This window comes from Acinonyx jubatus, chromosome C2 (genome assembly GCF_027475565.1).
Source record: "Acinonyx jubatus isolate Ajub_Pintada_27869175 chromosome C2, VMU_Ajub_asm_v1.0, whole genome shotgun sequence".
In the NCBI taxonomy this organism is placed as follows: Eukaryota; Metazoa; Chordata; class Mammalia; order Carnivora; family Felidae; genus Acinonyx; species Acinonyx jubatus.
In genome coordinates this window covers 120,934,001-120,943,979 of record NC_069384.1, presented here as the reverse complement: position 1 = coordinate 120,943,979, position 9,979 = coordinate 120,934,001, and the positions used below count along the sequence as shown (strand labels likewise).

General features: G+C 49.2%; 1 protein-coding gene across 1 annotated transcript in view; it reads left to right on the top strand.

The window, feature by feature from the left end:
* The window catches only part of CLSTN2 (calsyntenin 2), a 603,018-nt gene that overhangs the window by 551,370 nt on the left and 41,669 nt on the right, over positions 1-9,979 (top strand). The gene's annotated exons all lie outside the window — the stretch shown is intronic.

Below are 9,979 nucleotides of genomic sequence, written 5' to 3'. Positions count from 1 at the left end.
AAATTGCCCCAGGTCCCAGCCCAGGTAAGAGGGTGCAGCTGAAATTTCCTCTGACCTGACTCTTCAAAGCCACTGCCTCTTGGTGGGAACGCACAGAGATGCAGGTACCCCCAGGATGGGCCTTGAAGCCAGAGGCCGTGAGGAGGCCTTCGCGACATGCCTGGGCCCTTCCCTCGTCAGGGTCTTCTCCGGACTCCCCTGTGTCTGATGACCATCACCCTCCTTCCTTTGCCTCATCTTCTATCCAGAACTTTCCATGTTTGCTGGACCTTCTCAACCCTATCTCTTGGACTGCCATCCTGGTGAGCTTGTCAGAATTCTAAGTATTTGACACAGACACAGCTTTACCCCCAGAACCGTGCTCCAGCTCTCTGAGCTGGGCCCCCACGTCCCCCTTTTCTAAAGGATCCATTTCCAGTATCGCTGGCTTTGGCTGGTTTTACTGTAATCATTCATTCGTTCAGTCAGTCGGTCCGTCTACAAGCGCTCACTGTTAAGTGGCCATCACGCCTCTTACGCTGTACCGACCGCGACAGGCTCACAGTCTGGGAGCAGCACCCACCTCGGCCCCAAGCCAAAGCATCTCGCTTTCCACACCTTTCCTGTGTCAGGGCGAGCCATTGGCTTGGTCTTTGTGCAGCTGACTGTGATCAGGGAAAGCACACCTGGGGAGAAATCGTCCCTTTCCTAATTGTCAAATTTAAGACATGTGCTTCCTGGCCTGCCTCCGCAGCTCCAGTGCGCGCCCCGGGGCCCTGACAGGTGTCAGCTGTTCAGTAAATTCATGAGGAAAATATCCCCCGAGGAATTCGATGGCACGTCCTGGAAGCAACAACTGAGGCGGGAGAAAGCTTGGCAAGCTTAAGAGAGGCCTTTTGCTTTGGGGGCAAGGGAATCCTACTGCTCAAAAGGAAGAGCTACAGCCAAGGTGTGTGAGCAGAGGCAGGGAAGTCAGTCGGGGACCGGAGGGACGGGACGGTGGGGGAGGGGAGAGACTAGGGCAAACGCTGGAAAGTGGGAAGGGACTGGTAGAAATCTTCCTGTTTTGTTCACTGTCACATCCCCAGTGCCCGGAAGTTGCCTGGGACACAGTGGGTACTCTGTTAATATGTGTTCGGCGAACTTAATGAATTTCACAGCATGCGTCTTCTGAGATTTTTTTGTTTGTTTCAGGTGATATTCATAGGCGCCTAACAGGCAAATAGGATAAACGCGGTGAACAAATTTGCTAAACTGACTAGTCTATCGACCACATTAGCGTATTAAATTCTCTGAGGCAAAGGGTCTCAAACTTGACTTGTCTGAACATCCGGAGGGCCTGTTACACAGACTGCTGGGCCCCACCTGCAGGGCTTCTGTTCATTGGATCTGGGGTAGAGCCGGAGAATCTGCATTTCTAGCAAGTTCCTTGGTGACTTCGCTCAGGCTGCCAGAACAAAATACCACAGATTGGGTGGTTTTAACAATAGACGTTTATTCGTCACAGTTCTGGAGGCTGGGAAGTCCAAGTTCAAGGTGCCAGCAGATTCAGTTCTTGGTGGAAACCCACTTCATGGCTTGGCAGAAGGTCACCTTCTTCCTGTGTCCTCACAAGCAGAGAAAAAGAGGGGCTCCGGTCTTCCTCTTCTTATAAGGACACAAGCACCACCAGGGGAGACCCACCTTTATGACATCACCTCAACCTAATTACTTCACAAAGACCTCGCGCTGGGCATTAGGGTTTCACCATATGAGTTTGGAGAGGATACAAACATCCAGTCCCTAACACTAGCTGGTGCCGATGCTGCTGGTCCAGGGACCACACTTTGAGAACCACTGGTCCGTGGAGTCTCGCTAGAAGAAACCTGATTAACTGTGTAACATGAAGCTTTTCTAATTTTGACCCTGACCCCATTGTTCATGATATATCTTGCAAGACCGTATTTTACAAAATACCCACTTGGGAAAGAAGCCTGAAAGGGTCACACTTTCCCGAGTGATGGCCAAAGAGGGGCCTCATATCTGCTGGTTGGCCCCATTCTTCTTGCTTACTCGTGCGGGAGACCCAGCACCCAGAATGTACAATGCCCACTTCATGTGCAGGTTTGCTGCCCCCACACATCTGGCTCCCCCATGAAGCTGCCAACCCTACCTCCATGGGGCTTTGTAGAGTTTGCAGGTCAGACCCAGGCTGGGGAGAGAAGCTTTGGTTTGGACAAGAGACTAACTGAAGTACCATTTTAACACGTAAAAATGAGGCCATCCATCAGTAAGATCTGGAAGTTAAGGGATCTTCCCAGAGTTGTCCTCCAGAGGTGGGGAAGGGAGATCTGACTGGCATTGGTGAAAGGCTGTGGTGGGGAAGAACGAACCGCTGATCCAAGAAGCTGATTATGTTGCAGAATTCTCTACCTCACTACGGGGGGTTCGTTGTTTCGCCGCTTCGAAGGATGAAGAGATGGACACAAAATGAGCAGCAGGCGAAAGCTTTTTAGAGTATAAGATCAGAAAGGAAGAATGGTGTGAAAGCTGTCTACAGAGAGGGGGCATTTGAAAGGGAATGCCCGTGACTATAGGCAAGGGTCCTTGTTTTATAAGGTTCTAGTCATCTCTACCTTCCCTTCCCCATCATTCCTTCTCAGGTTCCACCCTTACTGGCTGGATGGCTCTAGGTGCAGGGCTGTCCCTTCCTGATTGGCTCGATTCCATTGCATGAGCGGTGGTCTGTAACCACATCATTCCTTGTGGGTCATACGCTTTGTGGTCTACTACTTATTTTTAGTTAGGTCTTTTGTCAAATTCCTGAGGGGAACCTCAGGGGGGTAGATGGTGTCTGATACATTCTTAGGAGGAACCTTACACCCCAGGGGGGTTGCTGTGGTCAGAGACGCCCAGCATTGTTCCAAACTACGTGTTTTTCCGCACCCAGGGACCTCAGGTCCTAACCCTCTCTGCCTTTTTTCTCCTATCTTTTCCTATCGTAATTACATACGCAAAAACCATAGCATGGTGCCAGGCATATCATCAGCGCATAATAAAGGTGTGTTTTCTCTCCCCCTGGACGAGTTTAAATCGTGGGTGCGAGCAAGTCTTGATTTACGTGCTCCCGGCACAAACTGCAAGGACAGATTTTCAGGATTGTTTTGGGGATTGGCCCAAATGTTGCTCAACCAAATTGCAAATGGAGGTGGTCTCTTTGACACAAGCTACCTTTCATGTTTCCCGGTCCCCTGGGCTCCACCGTCCTGAGTCAGCAATTGCTTTTTGACAGAAGGCCCAGCGGGTGCTTTCTGAGCTGTCATAATCACCTTCCCCGAAAACACACTGTACTTCTCCCTGCCAGTCTGGAGGTGCAGGCGACCTCCTGGGAAGATCTTAAAGAGATCTGCAAATAAGAGTGGCATCTTTGCTTTGGCATGAGGTTGGTCTTGGCAGTGACCAAAACCTCATCTTTCTAAATGTTCCCAAACAGCGGCCTGAGGCCAAAGGGCCTTGCAAGTCCACAGTGAGAACTCGATTTGCATGGTTTCAACACTCCTGGTTCAATCACTCTCCGTTTCAGGAAGGGAAGTTTGGTTTTGACTTGCCCTTCAAACATGTCCTGTGGGCGGGGGCTAGGGGGCTCTGTGTGTCCACTGTCCTCTAATTTGTCACAGGAGGGGGCTGTGGAAGTAAAGAACGGCTTTCTAGAATGCGAGGGGCTACAATAGACTAGTACATACTTCGGCAGGATGCAAGAGGTCCTCAGGAGCCTAGCCCCCCTGCGGTCCCCTGGGGGGCCCTCCCCACACACATCTGTCAGGCTGTCTGTTGGAATATGTCCTTTGATCAGCCATAGAATCCATACACCTCTTTGTTGCTTTATCAAATTCTCGTTCTCTAATCTCATCTATCAGCCTGTTCTCTAATGCCATTGTCAGTTTTCTTGATTTATTTTTATTTCAATAACTATGTCTTTTGTTTCTGGAATTTTTCTTTGATTCTTTTTCAGACCTGTTTTCCTCTATTTCCTTTCTAATTGCTCCATTTTCTGTGGTTCCCTGAATGTGGGTTTGATCATTTGTTTTGTCTGCCTTTTCTCTCACACACAAAGGATCGCTTCCTCTTTGTTTTGTAAATTTTAACCCTGAGCTCAAGGCCAGCAGGAATTGTCCTGCCTAAGCCCTGGGTGGTGAGCATATGTAGAATAGATTCCGACTATGTCTTTGTGGAGGGCCTAGAGACTTTGTGGATGCGTTAAGTTTGCGTCTGAGTTCCAGGTTTCTGCATCAGGCAGGCTGTGTACATTTGGAGCCGATGCACACGCACAGAGCAGGCTTGCGGGTCTAACGTCGCAGAGGTGACCTGTTCCAGAGCCGTTGTCCAACTTCCTCCCTGCCTCCCTCGGTCCATCCATGGCTGCCTTTGTCCCAGGACACAGGCTTCAGATGGCCCCTCTGCAGCTGCAGGCTTTATGCAGACGTGTCAGGTCGAGTTTTCCCAGGTGAAGGACCTGAGTCTACATTCCTCTCTCCCACTGGCTTTGAAACGACGGCTGAAAGGGTGGGCTGCATGGCGCACCTGGGTGTCTCAGTCAGTTGAGCGCCCGACTTTGGCTCAGGTCATTATCTCAGAGTTCATGGTTCAAGCCCCGCGTTGGGCTCTGTGCTGACAGCTCCGAGCCTGGAGCCTGCTTCCGATTCTATGTCTCCCTCTCTCTGGCCCTCCCCCGTTCACGCTCTGTCTCACTCTGTCTCTCAAAAATAAATAAACATTAAAAAAAATTAAAAGAAAAAAAAGAAGAAAGGGTGGGCCATAGCCCCTCCGCAGTCATTTGCTTCCAACAACAGTCAGGTGCAGCTTTGGGGGTTTTGTTTGCTTTTTATACCTAAGGACTTCTAACTCTCTTATTTGTTCTGTTTTGTCATTATCGCTATTCTGTTTTATGCAGCATCTCAATGTATTTGGAAAAGGAAAGGGGTCTGCATATCTGCTCAGGCTGCAAACACGTGCTTGGCATTGTATATGCTTTATTTTAGCTCCCTTCACACAATAACCCTCTGATTGGGTACTCTTTATTATCCTCACTTTACAGGTGAAGGAGTCAGGATTTAAATTTTTCAATTATTTTCCCAAAGCCCACAACATGCTTCCCCAGAAGTTGTTAAAGCGGGTGTGACCCCTGGCCCATTCTCCTCAGGCTTGGCCTGCACGACTCCCACCCGCGTCTTCCTTGGCTGTCTCTCTCTGGCTCCCCGAGCGCAGCGCCGCCTGCTGGCCACCAGCAGTCTGCAGGCTCTGCCCACCCACACTCACACCAGACCTTTCCGGCCATCCCCCTGCTGCAGATGGGCCTCTCCCCTGGCCCAGGTGCTTTCCCTCTTGCAGTAGCCTGTCAGAGACGCACTCCCTCAACTTCCCCCCCTCCAGTGCATGTTGTAAATTCTGAGCGGGAGTGAAGGTAGACAGAGGAGAGTGGATGAGAGGGGCGTCATTAGAACTTGGCAGCACGCAGGCAGGAGGGAGGGAAAGAGTGAGGCAGTCTAAAGCAATGCCCAGGGTTCTGGCTTGGACGATACATAGGATGAGGAGCGCTTGCTGAGGCAGGGACACAGGAGGGGGCGAAGGGGGGACTGGAGCATGGGGGGTGTTGGGCTCAATTTTGGACACCCCGTGCGTCCAAAGTGCCTGTAGCACGTCAGGTGGGCCACTCGGGGACAATCTGACACACAAGCCCATCACTCAGGAGGTAAGTGTCTGCACCAGACCCTGATTCGGCGGTGAGTATGCGAAGCTGAGCCACTGGTTGTGTGTGAAATAGAGACACGAGAGGCTGAGTGTGGAAGCCCGAGTGGGGTGCCTGTTACACCTAACTCCCTACATCCGCTCCTCGACATCAGAAACCATATCCTTTCTCTCCCTTTATGTTGTAAAGGTGCCTCTGTCAAACTGGCACTCCTCCTGTATCGGGTTGCAGCGAGGATTCACTAGCATAAGGAGTATGAAAAGCTTCTTCAAAAGGGAGAAGCATGTTCCAGGATTGATTGTTGTTATGACTACCATCCTCCTCTCCCCTGCCCCAACCCCCCCACACCTCCTGCTGCCTGAAGAATAAAAGCACCTCAGATCCTTGGGCCTCACTTCCCAATCTATCCCTGTGGCCTCCTCTCCCACCCTGGCCCTTCCCAGACCAGCCTGACCCCTCCATACTGGGTGCCTGTGCTTCTTCCCCCGCCACCCGCCTCCCAGTGCAGATATCCTTTAAAGGGCCACAGTGCCAGCTCCGGATTGGTTTTTCCAGGAAATCAGGAATGTTTGAGTGCAGCAATTCAACGTGAGATACTTTTGCCTCCCACCTATTATGTGCCAGGGGCTGCACGCTTTAGAGGATATTTGGACCGACCAGTCAGCAGCCTGATTTTCTCCTCCTCTCTAGTGGGAGGCTTCCATGGCCCGACTCACCCTGGAGTACCCTCCCACTCCCAACACAACCTCCTTTGGCATCATCTTTGCTACCTACCGTTCCTCAACACGTGTCCCCGGGTCTCTGGTCTCTGGTCTCTGATTCACTTGCCAGCTAAACAGCATCCCAGCCGCCCATCCTGGGAACACACCTGCAAATTTTCACAGAGAAAGGGTCTCTGGCCCCACCGAGGTCCTGGGCACCGCCTCAGGGGAGACACGGGACATGCTTGGTGCCAAATGCATTCACCAGTGATTCATGAACAGTCAGGAATTAAAGTTCTTCTCTCCCCCCAGGAAAGGTCACTTTGCCTAATCTCCTTCTCTCACGGTTGAGCCATTGCACTGACACATTTATTTTTGCTGCCTCCTGGCTTGATCATTTTTTTTATTACAGTTTGTCCCTCCGACTCTTAACAGAGGGCTAATGCAGGTCTCCTCCTGATCACAGATCCACGTTAGTGAAACCCTAACTAGGCATCTCCTTGGGCAGCCTTCGTAGATTACTTGGTGCCAGAAGTCTGCACGCATTCGCCGAGTCTGAGCTCGAAGATGCCCAATCAGGAGCTAAGTAGGAAGCTCCCCAGCATTCCTGCCTGCGAGTCTTAGCTCAGGGAGCTCCCCACTCCCAGAAGGCCCTCCCTTTTGACCTTGGAGAATATAAATCTTGCCATCTTTTGTGAACCATCTTGAAATGAGATAAAATGTATCCCCTTTCAAATTGCCAGGATTGTATATCTTATTAACACTCAATGTGGTAAGGGTACAATGCACGAACACTCTTAGAGTCTGTGGGCAGGAGAACAAAAAGGCACAAATTTCTGCCGGAAAAAAAAATGACAGTGTGTGTCATGAGCCTTCAAACTACCTCCAACCTTTGACTCGGTAATTGCACTTCCGTGAATCTTTCCCAAGGATATAATCAGAAATGCAGGCAAATAATTATTCATAAATAAATATAGTATTAGGTTACAGCATGTTTTATAACTGCTGGTACATAATTAATACGTGATTCTAAGGACATATTTAAATATGGTTTAGTATATGCATACTATACAGCCATCTAAACTGAAGTTGGTAAAGGCATTTTAATGCTGACATTAAGTGAAGCCAGCAAACTCAAATCATATACACAGTATGATCCAAATTGACCTTCTCCCACTGTTGTTTCACAGGACGCTTACAGGAATGCTATAAATAGAAAAATTCATTTTCCAACAAGGTTGGAAAGTTACTATAGGCATATACTTCATACTTTGAGGCTGCTGGAAGCCTTGGATATGCAAATGAAATGGGAAATCCAAAAAAAAAAAAAACAACAAAAAAAAACAAGACCCAGTATACATGGTCACTGTTTTTCTTCAGGGCATCACAGGGGCTGCTGTTCATGAATCATGCTTCGGAAAACTTGGTGGGGGGGGTAATACCTAGGAAAAGATTCCTATGTTGAAAGGGGTCACCGCTGCTGTTAGTTATGGAATTATTTTATTTCTTCCTTGGAATTTTTTTTTTGTCCTACAAAAATGCTGTAAGGATTTCGCTGTAAGGATGCGAGCCAGAGGATCCTTCTCCTCCCAGCATCAGCAGTGTGGAGTGATGTAGAGTCAGTCAGCACACGGGTCCTACACAGCAGTCATGCCTGAGAGGATGGCTGCCAAGAGCGTGGTATGGCGGCCAGGACAGGGGGGCCCCCCTGGGCTGCCTGGTTGACTCTCATGCTCTGCCCACATTTCAAAGGGTACAGGATACGGTCAGGGTCACAGCACTGCCACCTGCTCCCACCCCACCCTGGGACTGGCTAGAGATTTCTCCATGCCTCAGAGAACATGAGGCTCTGAAACATGCCACCTGCCTACTCTTGATTGCAGACTTCAAGTCCAAGGTGCACAGGATGAGCCTGCTTGGATTAGATGCCTCCTCCTTAGCTCCCCACTCTTCCACGACCCCTAGGCTCTGTTTCCAGGTCTTCCTTTGTACCACTCCCACACCACTGGGTCAGCCCTACCCCAGTCACAGGCCCAGCCTAAGAGTCTGCCCCAACCCAGGATGTGGCCTCAGACATGGAGCAGGACGGATGTAAACTTGGTTAGAACCTCATTAGTAGGTACTGAGCTGTACTTGCAGTGGGGTGTAATAGGATTTTGGAAATACTTGCTCGGACACCTCCTGATTACTTTCCAAGGGCCCCTAAAATATTCATCAGCCTTTATCAGGCTAATGGGCTTCAAAAGGAGCAATTTTCTGAGACATGAGACAGGACAATATAAAAAGAACATTAAGGAAAAAATTCCTATTCCAAAATGAAAGGGAAAAGATCATTTAGCATCCCTGTTGGTGTTATCTATTCATGAGAAACAGCACATTTAATCCAGAATGGGCTGTAGGGAGGGCTTTGATGCCCTCACCTTGAGGTCACCTTCATGCAGAACTCATCTGTCTCCGCTGCCACAGATGGCGGGGGCAATGGAGACAAGAAGATACAGGTGAGAGGCATTTCAGAGGTGGACTCCACAGGGTACAGAGTGATTTGAGGGAGAAGAGGTGTGGAGGAGAGGTTTGAATGTGACCCCAAGACACTGCTTAGGGGATCAGAGGGAAGGGGCACCATTCTCCAGCCTGGCCATCTTACTTCGCTTCCCAAGGCCCACCAGTCTTGGTTTCTATTTTGGATCATGCTGTGAGAGTTCAGCATCTTAAGGTCAGGAATTATGGCTCCATCTAGCCCTCAGCGTCTCTACCCGTCCATTAAAGTTTTGGTTACCACCATAAGATCAGAAATCTCAGGCAAAAAAGTTGGGAGAGGCGTTAAGTGTAAGAGTGCCCTGCACTTATCTAGGCCAGGAGGACCATCTGTGGCCCTTCTGTGCCTCCCCAGGAACACTCCAAGGTAGGATTCAGGTGAGTCCCCTTGGAAAGACTATGTTTCTCAGAATGTATTTTGCTCGATTTGAAAGGCCCTGAGGTTACAAGAAGAGCTCCTTGGGCAAGGCTTAAAGTAGAGACAAAAGAATTGGGCGTTTCTACTCTTCTGCATTCCAACCTTCTTCCTCACCCGATGTTCTTCACCTCCTCTCTTGTTCCTTTTGAGCCCCTAATTCTCTGCCATTTTCTTCTTTTTCTTTCCCTTCTTCCTCCCCTTCTCTATCTCCACCTTCACTTCTACTTTCAATCTTAGTATCTTTCTTTTTAGAGCTTCATCTATCCCCAAGCTTAGGAAAATAATTTCATTTAACTTTTTTCTCTATTAAAGAACTAAGAAAAATTTTATACAAAGCAAATTTAAGCTGTCAGCCCCACCTGTCCCCCAAGAATTTGCCAGCCTTGACAATGGTTAATTATGTGACCAAGATGCTCTGCCCATGCTCAAATACTTGCCTGATGATTGGAATCTCTGGTGTTCCTCTACTCCATGGTTTGCCCCATGGTGTTGGACATGAGCCTCTCTAACCTCAGTTATAGCAACCATTATTTTCATGTGGTTCTTTGCAATGAAAACTGTTCACGCAAAATGTCTTCTCTTCCTTTCATAATTAAAATAAAGGCCTGTTTGATGTTTCAT